Below are 16,972 nucleotides of genomic sequence, written 5' to 3'. Positions count from 1 at the left end.
AAGTTGGAAGGCAAGGGTCAAACACTAAGTGGCACGTGACAAGTCGTGCTTGGCATGCCACAGATGCTGCTCATAATATTCTCACCTTTCGTTAAGCAAAGCAAAACCCAGATGCATTTCTCGTGATTCATGGAATCATGGGTCCACTGAATTCTTCTTCTCAAATTTTCAACTCCATACGATGAGTGGTTGGTCTCACTCGACAAAAAGAATAAATCAACAAACAACTCTGTGTGGGAGAAAAGGAAAGAGAATTTAATATTAAAGATCGTTGCCATTTTTTTAAAGAAAAAATCAATATTATACAATTTATTTTTTTATCAAGATATTGGTGTAAAATAATTTGTGTCATAAGTCATGATTAATCTTTATCCAAGATCATAAACGCAAATAAGATGAATAATTTCTCTCCCAGACTCCCAGCACAATTTATTTTATAGTCAAAATAAATCAAGATTCAAACCCTAAACTACATTGTTAAGAAAAACAAATTATTATCACTAATATTCATTCTTAGTCACCATTATATATTATATAAATAATTATTATTAATGTTTATTCAGTATTTATATTTAGCTTTTAGCTTTTTACAAATATGTTTTCTTATATTTTTTTATTGGATTAAAAAAAATATTCTTGTAAATACAACAATGTTTGATTTTAACTCTTTAAAGAAACTTTCTTTTAATTTTCTTGTAGAAATTAAAAATAAATACTAAAAAAAATTATTTATGATAACTCACACACCTTATTCAATAGAAACAATTCTTTAAAAAAATTCTGATTTATGTAATATGTTATGTGCAATTCCTATTTTTATAAATGAGAGATCAATAGAATCGATTTTTTTTAAAATCTTTAAAATTAAATTTAAATATAAATTAATATGATTTTAAGTAAATATTTAGATATGTAAAAAAATAGTAAGTATTTAAATATTGATTTTGAGTTAAAATAATTTTAAACAATTTTTATGATAGATACAAATTTTATATTCAGTTTTACTAGTAGCTTATTTTTAGAGTACAAAATTATTCAAAAAATAGTATTTCTGTTAATATTTTTTGAAAACCAATTTTATTTACAATCAATTTTTTTTAAAATTCACCCAAACACATATTAACACTCTATTTTTGATATATTTTTTCTTATTGTGTGAAACTCATATGGCTACTATTTCTCCTTAGGTAGGTCACATTTACATGAATTTAACAAATATGTATTCGAAAAAAAAAATCCACAAATAAGAGAATACATATCGGGAAAAAATGTTAAAAGAGCGTGTTAATTACTACGCTCTTCGTTAGTTATTGATAGATGAAGAAAAAAAAAACATCTTTACATTAAGTCATTAATCTTCCACAAAAATTAAACTCATTAATTAAAGTCATCATTGTGATTGTTGAGTATCCTACCAGGATTGATAAAACTCCTACCAAGAAAATGATGTAAATTAATATATAAAATTTAATTAAATAAAAAAAATAGATTGAATTAAATTTTAAATTTAATTTTAAGAATTGATCTAAACTTGAAAGTTCTGGTAAATAAGTAAGATCTCATATTTAAGTTTTTTAGGTGGAAAAAAATATGATTAGGAAAAGAAATTTCACTAAAAAATGGTCATTCATGTTTTTCAATGAAGATTAATCATCAGTAAAGTTGATGCATATTTCACACTAATATCATGATGAGAAAAAAATATTATTTTTAAATTTTTTTATTATTATCTTAAATCAAACTTGATTTCTATTTTATAGTAATACTAGTCAGTAATCCGTGCATGCGTACGGGTCACTTGATCATGCAAACTTCAAAGGTTGGTGTTCATGCAAATTTAACACAAAGATTCAGGATTAAATATATAGATGGATAATAATAATAACAAAGCAATTGTTCAGGTAACAAACTATTTGGACAAAAGTTGGCAAAATATCAAACAAAAACTACAAAATGGCCTTTAATCTGTGTTGCTATCCTCCCAGTCCTTTTGTCTCCTAATGGCCATTTCCAAAAAAATTTCATGGCGTCGATAGTAGAATGAGACTTTGTCTCCATGATCGAAGTCACTCTCGTTGAGAAAGTCATACCATGGTTGGACCAAACTTCTATCACCAATTCCAGCGTCCAGGGTGACGACTTTCCATTGTAAAGGAGGCTTATGTCTTCTTAAAATTGTCATGTGATTATCACATGCATTGAGATATGTCATTGCAGAGGACGAAATTTCCTGCATATTTAAAAAAATAAATCAATCGTGGAATTAAAATTGTGGTAAGAATCTAAATTGATGCAATGGTAACTTACCAAAGGTCGAGGGGTACCGAGGATGCACTGAGTTATTTCAACAGTCCAGATGTGTTTTCAGGATGAAAGTCGTGGTTTGTCACATGTCTGTTGGTGTAGGGGAGGAATGAAGTGTAGATCAAAGATGCAGTTATGATCGCAGGCAAAGAAGTAGATTAGGGTGGACTCGTAGATTTGTAACTTTTGTTCTGAAGTGTTTGAGTCCATCGGCAAAAAAATATTTGCCTCAGTGCTGTTAGACTTGTATTTGGTAGACTATTTAGTTGTATATGAACTGAACAAACTGTGGGTAATTTGGCGCCCATTGTTGATGATAGAATGATGGTATTTGTATAAAATCTTGCAAGAAAATATTGAGAGAGGAGATATTAGACCGGGAAGGAAAAATGGGAAAAGTGTATGATAATAGTGAGAGGAAGAAAATGTAAATGGAGGTATAGTAAAAGGTAACTTGATCGTTGTGGAAGACTGCCATAAATTGTATGATCAACGATGGCATCCAAGTTTGGCATGGCATTTGCATTAAGCCAGGCATTGAAAAATTAGCAGATCAAATGTTATGGTTGAAGGTAATAGGAAAAAAGATTGATAGCAAGAAAGTAATTTGTATAGAGAGGGCACTTACTATGGTTGACGCAATGGAGGATGCGATACTCATTTTGCTGCTGCTCTGGAGAAAAAGGTATGGGGCAAAAATGGTTAGATAAAATTTACAGAGGAAGGTAGGCTATAGTGTGCTCGAGTATATGTTAGCAGTAGGATGCAAATAATTGATTAATGCATGTTCTCAATGTTGTAAGTGACAGTAGATAGTTTTTTGGGAAATGTGCAATGTGAATTGGTGTCTTTGGAAAGCCAAAATTAGTGGGTATATGAGGAGTTGTGAAGGTGAATAGGTGCGGGAGGAAGTTATTGTTTTTGCAAGTGGTTTCTGGGGGTTTGGATGATTGGACTTCAGCATGTAATAACTGACACAGTGATTATCAGAATACCATTGCTCAATTTGTAAAAATGGTGTTATCATTGATAATAGATACATTGGATCTTACAATCTGAAATTACTGGGAAAATATCAAGTGCATGTAAATATCGAATGGTGTAATTGAAGTACTTTAATCAAGTATTTATTTAAATACATAAACAAAGTGCATGATAGAGTGACTGATGTTATGGTTTATGATATTTATTTGTAGCAGCAACATAGTATTATCAATTTATGTTGGAAGATTCTGATATAGGAACTGACATGATGTGCCTCATAATAGAAAGTTTAATTGTCGCTCGCATGATCTTGTATTTAGCTGCATATTAAGATGCATATGAGTAAGTTATCGGTTTAGTAAAATGTAAAATAAAGGATAAGAATTGGTGTCTTGTAGAGATCAAATTTACCTTGTGGCATTTCTAAAGACCTCTTTGTAAACTACATTGATAGTAGAAGTCATGTATTTCTGGTCTTTATCATGAATGAGGATTTTTAATCCTTTTGTTGAGTTGACTCTTGATAATGCAACATATAATTGACCATGGCTAAAAATAGGTTTTGGCAAATAAAGTCCAACCATAGACAGTGATTGTCCCTATGACTTGTTAATTGTCATTGCATAAGAGAGCATAATTGGAAATTGTCTCCTCAAAAGTTTAAATGGCCATGGTGATTGTGAAGGAGACATTGACATTCTGGGGATATAAACAATGTCGCCAAGATTCTTTCCGGAAATAATTTCAGCTGTAATAACATGTGTTTGCCAGTCTTGTTACTACCAATCTAGTACCACTGCAGAGCCCTTGATTTTGGTCTAGGTTTCTTAACAGCATTATAGGACTTCCAATTTTAAGCTTTATAGAATGATTTGGCAAACCAAATGTGGTCAATGAGTTAAGGAATTCAGTAGTAATTGATTGGAAATAGGAATCTTCGATGGTTTCTGATTTGTCAACAGAATTAGAGCTTAGTTATTCAATGTGCTCACCTATGATTTGCAAAATACCAATTTTAGCAGTCATACTCTAAACTTAAGTTATTTGAATTATATAAGTGATGCCATGATTACCTGAAATCAATGATAGTATATAATCATTGACTTGTTACACTATTTCATTGGTTGGAGCTAATATTGCCCTGGATTTGAAGAATTCAGGATTATTGTGGTGCTGGTATAAGTCTGAGAATGTTGATTTGACTATAGCATTGATTGGATCATCGTATTCAGTTATGAGCAGCTGGGAAGGGATTTGAACTTTAGCACAACCATCATTTTGATCACCAATAATTCCATCTCCAATGTCTAGAATCCATTTAGCAAATGCGGCAGTTTCTTGTTGATCAATTGATTCTACATTGCTTTGTAAATGCATGTTTTTTGTTAAGGTTAATATTTCACATGAATGCCATAGATACGATGAATTGATTGTTGCATTTATAATGTCTGAGCAGTTCCCTCTTGGAATGACTGGCAGTATTTGGCAAAAATCTCCACCAAATACGATAACTTTACCTCCAAAAATTTGATGGGAGTTTGGTTTTTTTCTAACAATGTCTCTTAAGCTTTGATCAAGTGCTTCAAAGCAAAATTTGTGAGCCATTGGCGCTTCATCCCAAATAATTAGACTTGTCTCATTTAGCAATTGTGCTAATTGACTGCCTTGATGTATGTTGCATGTTGAGTCTTCAAAAATTGGTATCAGAATCTTAAATTTGGAATGTGCAGTCCTGCCTCCTGGCAATAATAGAGAAGTTATGCCGCTAGAGGCAAGCCATAATAACTACAAAAAACATGCCACCTCTATTGTTGTTGAAAACTTGAATAATTCAGTTGTAAATTGATGCTTGTTCATCTACAATTTTGAATAAATTCAGGTTATATACAAATCAAGAATATTTTAATTGTCTATTAAAAGAAGCAGACGATGATTATATTTTGTCTATTTTAGTGAAGATATATGAATAGGTAGATTGCTTGTCACGGAGGCAAAAAGATGCTCAAATTATGATATGGTTTCATCATTGTTATAATCCAACTCTGATAATATCAAGTTGTTGTCTAGACAGGATGTCAAGTTAGTATTCTCAAGATATGACATTGGAGGATAGTCTTTGAGTGATCTTTGGTTTGTGTGCAATAGTTCTTCAATTTCCATCAATGTCAAATTTCTAAGAGTATGATCATCGATGTGTAATTCTAAGAAATAAAAAGCAAGTTGTTAAACAAAGATCATGATTAATGGTATTTGAAATAAAAAAGAGTTAAAACTAACCCGTGTTAACTGTGGATTTTCTATATCGATATTCAATGTCGTCAGCTAGCCAATGCCAACATTGATTCCAAACTTCTTCAGGTTTACTGATGGCACCTGTTAATAGCATTAACACAAATAATTTCCTTAAATAATTAATCGTGTCCCAATCCTTAGCCTCTTTAATTGCTTCAATATATTCTTTGTCATCTTGTAGAAAGTCCATGGCAAAACATGCTTCTCTATAGGTAGGATATGGAATATTAGCAACATTTCTAATATCCTCAAATGATGTAGGCCCTTTGCATGTACCAAGCATCATTCTTAAATAAAACAATTCTTTTGTGGTTGGTGGGACTCATATTAGTCTTCCAATGGTATAGCCTTTTTTTCTAAGCTGCCACGATCTGTTTTTTTTTATTATTATATACAAACTTTGAAACAAATTGTGAATAGGTAAGAGTTCTGCCTTCAGGAGTACATTTATTGGTGTCCATCCAAGCTAGAAATTTTAAATCGAAAATGGTTGGTTTCGATAGGACATCATCTATATCATCATAATCTTCGTAAAGGACGGTGTTGGCCTAGAAGATGGAAATGCAATCTCTCAACCGCGGGCTTTCTCCCATGGATTGGAAAAAGCAAAGATTCTCCAAGCGCTTCATAGGGAGAAATGTATCTAGCATAATAAAGATTGATTAATGAAAGTAACAATCAATAAATGAATTAATCATCTTAAGATAATATTACCTGTGGTCTACATATTCTTTAAGCTGTGGTCATTTTGAATGCTAGCATTCTGAACTAGATCATTCCCATCATGAACCATAACAGCAGTCACTCTGTCATATCTTTTGTTTATGTATTTAAATAAATATTTGATTGAAGTACTTTGATTACACCATTCAATGTTTACGTGCGCTTGATATTTTTTCACTATTTTTGCATTGTAAGGTACAATGTATCTATTATCAAAGATAACACCATTTTTTGAAATTGTACGACCATTATTTCTTCTACGATAGAGTGGAAAACCATTTGAATCCAAAAGAGTCTGAGGCTGAAATACTTTAGGTTAATAACAACCGCACTTGCCTTCTTTCATACACGGAGACTGAGGTTGTAGGATTCCACATGGACCATGTATCATATGATTTTGCACCAATGTGTACAGTTCTAGGTCATCTTCTTGGGAAGGTATTTCTGTCGATATTATCTGGTCAATCTCATCTGAATATGGGAATTTATTGTCTGGGTGTAAAAATAACAATAAATGGACGTGAGAAAGTCCTCACTTTTTGAAATTCTATTGTATGCATATCTGCGATCGGTAAATGATAGGATTAATAGCCAAAGTATAAGATATAAATATTTGAGTTTTGCATTGCATGATAAACAAAAATTTAAAACAGTCAACTGTTGTGTGAGTTAAGAAATGGGAAAAATAGCAAAGTTACACAAACAATGACATATAAGAATTTAGTATTTGTATTATAGCATAAGCAAAAGTCTGGAAATGATCAATTGATTTCTAACTTCAACAACAAAGATCATTCTAAACTTACGCGCAACAACAACTTTTCTGAGCAGCTGATGCTTTGGTAAGTCAGAAAGCATTTGTTCATATTTCAATCTGAAAATTCATGAGACAATGTCTGGCCTGTCTGTTGGTTTAAGATTCAAAGGTGAAAGTAATCTACGAATTTTAGGACAATTTGGATAACATGTTAGAGTTATAAAAAGATTTAGGAAACCAACATGACCACATATTGCCATACCATCAAAATAAAGTTGATCCATGTAACATGGGCTCCCAACAAAGGTTGAAGGTAAAATGACTCTTTTTCCTTTAGTCGAGCCTTTGTTTGTTCCAGTATCCAATGAACTTTGTAAGCTGCAATACTTGTCAACTCTAAGTTTCTTTTGGTTGTTTTTGATGTAGCTGAGCCGCTCTTATTCAACCATGGTATAAGCTTCAACAATGAGTTGTTGAAATAGTTTCCTAGAATGCAATAAAGTTTGTGCTTCATTTGGCCTGGACTGAAGCCTATAAGCGAACCACTGTCTCGTTGTCAGACGATTTCTCTTCCTTTTTTTGCCTGATGATTTAGAGTGGTGAAGTATGTTAGTTCTATATCCATCTTTACCATAAGGAAAGAGTAGAGGGTACTATAGAGCCAGATAGCTAGAGTGTAATTCATGGATTCTTTGTAGTTGTCCATTTTGAGTTTCAACAATAATATCTCTTTTTGAGCTTGGGTCAAAATCACCAACAATAAGTGCAACAACTTCAGGAACATTTGGGATATTGTATACACAACCATCTTTTTCACGATCAGCTATCAATTTCAATTTGATATTGTTGACTTGACCATCTGTCAATCTATCCCTGGCCATTCTAAAGCTTTTAGCATGGGCATTGTGTTCATCCAGCATGTGACTTAATCTTGAAACAATGTCGGGCTGAATTCCAGAATGTTGACTACAAAAATGAATATTAAAATACATTCATAACTGTAACAAAGTATTATGCGTCAATGATTACTTTTTTGGGGAATTCAAATAAAGGATTACTACCTCATGACATTAATTCTATTTTAAACTTCATTTTCTGTGTCAAAGATATATAGTTGTGCAAATTTAGGTTGTTTTCCAGGCATTGGTAATAGGTTGCCTATCCTGTGGCATGGTTGACCATGTATCCTAATTGTAGGAGGTCCTCTGGAATCATTAATTGATTTGTCTAGTTTAATACCAGTAGAAGTAAAGGCAAACATCATGTTATATGCTTGTATGTTATGTTGATAATTTTTACTATCAATCGTATTATCACCAAATAGAAGTCGTTAGAGATCTTTGGGTGAATTTTGTAATAATGGAAGTTCAATTTTGTCATCTCCATAGCATAAGCTAAACCTTGGAGTTGCACAAGTTTTATCTTTTGATATTCTTTCATTATACCACATTTTTGCATTGCAATATCTACATTGCATGAGTTGGTCACCAAGTTCAGAATATCCTAGAATTTTTTAATAGGATAGCAAAACATTATAGTAACAATTGTCAACATTAATTTAAGACGATGTAAACTGATATGTTTAACTATAAATCAGAATTGTAATTATCACCTTCAGAATGGATTGGAGGCTGATTAGGTGGCAATTCGCAATGCTCATGCTCAGTAAAAAAATTAGAATCAGAATCTGTAAAAATTGGAATTAGAGATAATGGAAATATTTTGGCCATAGCAAAAAAAAACGCATGAAAGGATTTTTTTAGTAGCACCTTCTGTGGATTCAGAATTGACACTGTCTGGTGAATGAGACGCAATCACTTAAAAATAGAGCGAAAAAAAAAAACAAAATGGGATTAAGTAATGTAATTAAATTCATTTGTTGTGAAATGTGTTGTATTAGATATCTTACCATCATATTCTATATATTATGAAGTGCGGTGGATAGTTGGCTGTGAAGGTGACTGAGTCTGAGGATGGTGCTTCTGCTACATGATATGTTTCATGTTGGTCCTGGCCTTTGCGGAATTAGATCTCTTTGCATGTTGGTAGTTCTGCATGTTGAAAATGGGTAATGATAGAGTTGAGTGAGTTATAAGTTAAATTGAAGATCTACTTTGAAATCAAGTAAGAGATGAGTTTTTTTGAATGTCCAGCACATGCAATTCATTTAGAAGATGAAAGAAATGATAGATGAGGGACCAAGACTATAATTCAATATTAAAAGCTAGCAAAATGGGTAATATAGGAATCATGACACTTGGTTGCACAAGCATCGGGTTCTGGGACTGGTGCCAAGCTTGCATTGAAAGATATTCTGTATATAGGACTCAACTGTCAATCTAGCAACACTATTTTTTTTTTGTACATTTAAACCTCAAACATTGGCAATTCAACTTGATATGTTGTATTTTTTATTTGGACAATGTTGAAGAAAAGATAGAACAAACAACCTAATAGAACCTTGTATCAGAAATGGGTCATTGCTTGTTTATATATTGTTGGTTTTCCTTTCTCTAAATTGTTTTCTATATTTATTTTGTCCATCAATTAGACTTGTTTATATAGCGCTCATTTCCTGTAGTTAAAATGCGTATTGATCCACGTGTGTGACTTATGTATTAATTAAGAAATGGTAATTGAAATGGAGGACTAGATGGTTTTCAAAAAGGGGGTATGTGGGAATGATTGCAGTTGGATCTAGAGAGATTTGTTGGTGACATCCATGAAAAAGTTAAAGTGAAACACGTTGCGCATGCAAGAATACAGTGTCAACATAGAGAACTAGATTTATTGGGAGCGCACGTGTATTGACATACTGATTCTATAATTTATTTATTCAAAATCTACAATAATGGGATTTATTTGGCCGATTTCATGGTTTGGACATTGGTAAAAATTCGCCATGGCCCGCAAATAATCAATTTGGTATAAATGAGTTGTGTTTAGTTAAACGGTTGGTATCGAATATAGTTATCATTGCAGAATATGGCCGTGCAAAATAAGCTTTGCTTGTAAATCAAACTCGTCATTATATGCCAGAGACATATTAGACATGCAATCGTTAAGTTAATAGCTACAGGAGGTTTAGCAAAAGCCATCGCACCAGGCAAAAGCCCAACCTTTTGCAAAAAGGAAAATGGAATCTCAGTTAATTTATTTGCTTTAATTTGGCATCTACTTCAGCAATTCACTAATAATTGGATAAATTTCAATCCACTAAAAACAGGGCAACAAACAAAATAACATGAATCCAAAGAAATGGAGTTTCCCATTCCACCTGAGGAATGCATAACACATGACAACGTTGCGCAAAAAATCTCATAGGCACACATAAGCAAAATCACATAATTGTTTGGGTAACTGTACAACTTGGCACCAGGCCGGTCAATTAGCTAAATTCATTTAATGTCAGAACGCCTTGCTAATTTGTTGGACAAAAGCTAAGCTGGTGAAATCTGTGAGCCTCCTGGTTCATCATCAATTTCATTGGATGATAGACGTTTCTTGGGCGTGAATGGCAATCCAGCAACTGGATCATGGTCCGCTATCACAGATACATATTGCTGCATAAAACAAAAACTGATAAATAAAATGGATGCAAAGTTTGCAACAGTGTATTATTTGTGTTGCTTCATTTAAAAATGTAGCAGCAACAGACATAACAACAATCCTAGCTTACAGATTCAGCTTGGGGAGTATCATTGCAGTCAAAGTTTGGGGTATCTACCTTGGAACATGCCTGCATGATATATATAAGTTTAGAATAGCCAAACGCATACATTATATCACTATGTGAAAAACAATAACAATGTACATTAGAAAATAGGACCTCAGTATCAGGCAACATGTCCAAGACAACATCGATCAAATCTAAGTCATTTGAGTATCTAAGAACAACTGATTTCTTGAAGTTTGGTTGAACCCTGATCCTAAAAGCAAGGAAATTACCCAATAGCTTATCAAGTGCTTGAGGAGAAGCATTTAGGTCAACATCGCCCTCCTTGTGAAAGGAGACAAAGCCATGACTCAGAAGCTAGTTTGAGGTTGCATACCAAAGAAACCAAATATTGCACATAAAATAAGAAGCATTGTATGGTAATACATTAACATACTTCTATTTTGACCTTGCTCACTTGATCCGCTGATTGACCATGAATGAGCATCCATGACTATTCTGGTAATTGTGCCCATCATAACACAAACAACATCCTGCAGGAAAAGCATAGCCATAAAATCCCCAACCAACAAACAACAAAATCGAATAAATAACAGGCGCCAGCCTTAACCTGCTGATCCTAACAAATCTAGACCAATCAGGTTTTTTTTTGTTGCAATGAATAAACAGGAAACATAAATAACAGGGCCACCTCAGAAATGGCGTCGAGCTCAGAAACTGTTTTTGCCTTAGCCTTTGCAAGAAATGCATCCTATGATGATAGTTGGCTCGACGCTGAAAGTTGAGAACTTCCTTGACCACGAGGCGTCAAAGTTGGCCTGACATCAAGTCCTAAATCTGAAAGTCTATGGGAATGGAATAAATTGCCAACAATTAAAAAAAAAGTCAACATAGCTGATGCAGGAATTCTACAGATACAGAGCAAACAGCATGAGGAAAATACCTCTCTCTGAAATCTTGCATTTCCAATACAGGTTCATTGATCAGTAACTTTGAGGCCTTGAACGAATTACTCATTGAAGCTAGATAGGATCCTGAAGGTGCGGCAAAAAAAAAAACAGAAGATGTTATCTAATGAGGACCAGAACTCGAGAATATGACATCAGACTTACCCTGGCCTTCTTTGATCCTCGCATGCATCAAAATGATAACCATGGGGCCATCATTTCCAGGTCCATTCAAGTACGCTAAGAACTACAAATAGTAATTTTCCCAAAGAGTGCAAGATAACTCTTAGCCACTATAGCAAAGAAACAACAATAAATGTATCAGTTAATGACTGGTGAATACAGATAAGAATCACCGAGGAACACAGGCAAAAACAGTAACAATCAATGGACAATGAGCAAATATAGAGTGCGGGAAAAAGATTGCTGCACAACATAACCTCAAATCCTTGATTTTAAAAACAACCTTTGTATTTTTGGATGAGACATGGCAGAAGAGCACCTCATCAATGACGCCAATGATGTCTTAAAGAAGCAGGAAACAATGATAGGTCATTTAAAAAAACATAAACGTGGCGACCAAAATGAGTGACAAATTGTGATTGAGCTTACCAACCAACAGGCCAGCCTCGAAACCGCCAGTAAGGATATTGGAAAATTCAACAAATCTAAATTCCTTAAAAGGCAGGTCATCTAAATTGGATTGCCTAGTAACAATAACTCCAGCAAAAACTAATTTATATTGATGCTGGCAGACTCTGAATTGACCATCATTCTTAATCACTTTAAAATTATGCATGACATAAGTTGAATTTTCCTTCAAATCAGCCTTCCAAGACTTTAGCTGATCTGCTTACAAACAGCTTGGAATTGATCTCCTTGTAACCAAATAAACGAAAAGAAGCATACATTCGAATCAACAATAACCATTTCAGCTTGCTCAGACTTGTTGGGAATCCCAACAAACCAAAGATCTGTGATCCTTACACTAAGTTTAAGGATCTCTCTTGACCCGTCAATACACTTAATCTTGTCAGGAGCATGAGCCATAATCCTACATAGAGTTGATACCCCTAAACGCATGGTGTAATAAATCCAAAAGTATGAAAAAAAATAGCCAAAAGGGCACAGAACCAATTACGGACTAAACATGCAGATACAAATGGCAACAATGGGAATGAACAGAACGCTAAAGTCACACCTTCACACGCGCAATTCAAACACAACAACATCAGAAACATAGTATAGTAAACAAAGGATACCCACCAAAAAGCAAAGCAAGAAAATAAACCGCAGAAGATAGAAACAACAACATAAAGCCTAACTACACATGCAACCACGGATGACACCCAAAAGGGGCCCAAAAGGTAACAACAAAGACCACACCAAATAAGCCCGAGAAGATAGAAACAACAACATAAAGCCTAACTACACATCCAACCACGGATGACACCCAAAAGGTAACAACAAAGACCACACCAAGAACTACATATGCACTAATATCAGCGCAAAAGTATTACCTCTACTCCTCGCAACCAAACCGAGAAACGAATCAACACAGACATCCACAACAGGCGTAAAAAGCTCGCACCTTGAACTGTAGAACCAACAAAAAAGGAAGAAAATGGGAAGGGAATAAAACCGGAAACCACTAACCCAAAACCACAACTCTAGACCAAGATGATAATCAACAAAACACGTGGGAGAAGCAAAGGAATGTAGGATCTACATGTCAACAAAATTAGAGCTTAAACATTACCACCGCGGGACCAAAAAATTGCAACTGAAAAATGAAGCTAAGTATCTAGAACGCAACGATAAGCAGAGCAAGCAAATCAACAAAAAATAAAAATAAAAACAGGAACATCAACCTTAACTACAAATGCAACAACATTTAAGTTCCCACAAAGTCAAGCTGACAATCTAGAATCTAGCCAAAAGCAAAGGAAGCAAATCAACGGGCAAAAAATCAAAACAAGAACATCAACCTTAATTACACATGTACATGGCAACAAAATTGCAACTGAAATGTTACCACTGTGTGACACCAAGATTGCAAGTGAAATGGCAGAACCAAGGCAACAAAAAACAACAAGCCACATGCAAGAAAACCAAGATGAGTATCTAGAACACAGTGAAAACCAGAGCAAGAAAATCAACAAAATAAATTGAAAACCGGAAGATCAACCTTAACTACACATGCAACATCATTTAATTCCCCGCAAAACCAAGATGAGTATCTATAACCCAACGAAAAGCAAAGCAAGAAAATGAACGAAAAAAGAAAAATAGGAACATCAAGCTTAACTACACATGCAACACCATTTAATTTACATATTAACATAGTGCCACAAAGACAACAAAAACAAAAACAGAAATATGAAGCTTAACTACACATGCAACACCATTTCATTCCTGTATTAAGATAGCAACAAAAAGAGTACTATGCTGCCTCTTCCAGACTTCAAGTTGGTCACTTTAACCACAACAATGCTCCAAGATTATTGGTTAAGCAAAAAATAAAGGAGGAAAGCCACCAAACAGCTAAAAAAATGCAGGAAAACAGAACAAGAAGGACAAATTTATAAAAGAATCATACAACATAACAATACAATAACAAACAGGGCAGGAAAACAGCAGCAGCCCCGCCAAACACAAACATGCACAACAGTCCACCTTGAACTGCAGAAGCAACGAAACAAGAAGAAAACAGCCAAGCGAATAAAACCCGGAATGACCAACCCAAAAGCACAACCTCACACCAAAAACAAAATCAGCAGAGCACGTGGCAATAGCAAAGAAATATACCATGGACGTGTCAAAAAAATTGCAACCGGGAAAATTGGAACTGCAATATCAGAACCAACACAACATAAAGCAGCAATCCACGTGCCAGAAAACCAAGCCCAAAGCTGGAGGGGTATAAAATGACCAAAAAGCCAAGAAAATTGCCACATGTCAATCTCCCATCCATGGGCACACCAATAATTTTACCATACTCCAGTTTTATAGAAGTATATAGGATTTTGTTTGACACAATAAAAATAACTAGGAAATTGAGAGAAAATAAAGGAGAAGTCTGAAATTGAGCTTATCTTGTAAAGAGAAAACATTAACTAGAAAAAAATTTAAAATCAGTGGGTCCCAGATCGATAAAAAAATCCACATTGTGGGAAATGAAATTGAAATTGTGCTATGGGAGGAGAGATATCCAAATTAACCATGTGTCTCTACTTAATTGATTGTTATAGCCATACAAATGATTGGCATGCACATGATAATTGATCATGTGTGGGAAAACAATTTTCAAAATTAAAAGTAGTTCAGGTAAAATTATTATTCTCAATTTACAGAACAATCTTTCACCATTGAGAATTGATTTTCATGGTTAAAAAAATTAATTCTAAAGTGTGGTATATGAGCTATTTGTTAGGGTAATTTAGTTTTATTATCTTAGTGTGACTATTTCACATCTATCTTTATACATTAAACCAATATTAGGTGGGAAGAAATTCAAATATTTTTTAGGTTCAAATATGTTTGAGATGTCTGGTATATAATTGAATTTATTTTAAGTCTTTCATAAACAATTATTATTTGAAGTTTTTGATATAATAAAAAATTTATTTTAAAATTTTATCGTCAATTAAATGATGACGTGACATTATTTCAATAATTCTTTCAATGTATATGAATCATTAAGATGTCGTCACATAATCATTTAATTAATTAGAACAAAATTTTTAATATATCATGGATTCAAAATAAAAAATATTTTACTAAAGACTCAAAATAAAAATTAAATATATATCAAACACCTATAAATTACTTAAGCCTTTTTTTTTCAATTTTACTCTTATTAACACAAAAATTCACATTATTTCTCTATGTAATTCCAAACACACCCTTAGATTACTTCCATATAATAAAATTGACAAATAATTTAGAATAATAATTATAAATTAATCACTTGGTACCTGCAAAAGTAAACATTTGTATCGCATCTGTATTGGGTGTGGTGAGGAGGATGAATCCGGGTCTCATTTATTCTATAATTGGCCTGGTTTCCTCAAGTATGGAATTTAAGTTGGACTTGGTTGGGAGTGGATTCGGTATATAGAACGGTCACAAAATAATAATATAGGAAGGCTTTAAGAATCCTAGAGACTTAATTTAAAAAAAAATTATATAATCAGAACCTAATTAAAAATAAAAACAATTTGGGAACCTAGTTAAAAATAAAAACAATCTGGGAACCTATTTCAAAGTTCACAAATAGTTTAGGAATTTATTGAGTAATTTAATTATTTTATTTGTGAGATAATTAAATTTTATATATTGCAATTCAAAAAATAATCTTATATTGTTGTGCTTTTTTATTTCATCTTATTTCACTATGAATCATATTAATTAGTTTTTAATAGTCTGTATTTTTTTTTTGTCTGCAAAGTCTGTATTCTTTTTGAAAAACACTTCTTGCTTGGTTATTCATGAATATAAAATTATAAAAAAGTATCATATATATTTATAATTCAAAAAATAGTATTTCTGTTGATATTTTTTGTGATAACTTCTTCACAAGTTCCATTTTGGTGAAAATTGTTTTATTTTTATGAAAAATATTCAATTTGGACAGTTTAGTATAATAATTAAATTGGATAGAAGTCTAAAACATTTAAAAAAAAATAAAATGAAAGATGTATATTCATATTAGATTTAAACACAAAATGATTTTAATTTAGTTGATTAAACAATCCATATGAATTATTTTACTCTCCAGTTGTTGTTGAGTTTGATTCTTACCAATAAAAAATTATGATTAAATAACCTTTTTGTTACATTACTTTATTTATTAGATTTAATTTGGTCTTTTAGTTTTTTTTTTTAAATTGAACTTGAGCCTCTAAGTTTTAAAAACTATTCAATATGAGTTTAGTATTTAAATTTGATGGTAATAAAAAATCGTACTTTATGATAAGTTTAAATTATCAATAATTTTAAACCATCACAAAATACATATTTTTTAATATTACCAATTTAATTTAGACAAAATGATTAAATAGAATCCATTCTAAAAATTAAAAGGCCAAATCAAACATGTATAATTAGAGGAAAAAAACCAATTTAACCAAAATTATAATATATTTAAACATTTAACTGTAGTTTCAGTACGATGACCAAAGTATTTTAACATTATCATGTTAGACTTCTTTATGTATAGAAAAATAAAACAATACACGAATACAACATTTTAAATGCAGGCATAATTTATTTTGGTACTAATAATTG

Source organism: Glycine max, chromosome 9 (genome assembly GCF_000004515.6).
Source record: "Glycine max cultivar Williams 82 chromosome 9, Glycine_max_v4.0, whole genome shotgun sequence".
Taxonomy (NCBI): Eukaryota; Viridiplantae; Streptophyta; class Magnoliopsida; order Fabales; family Fabaceae; genus Glycine; species Glycine max.
The sequence above is the reverse complement of the archived record's forward strand: the minus strand, read 5'-3'. Positions refer to the sequence as shown.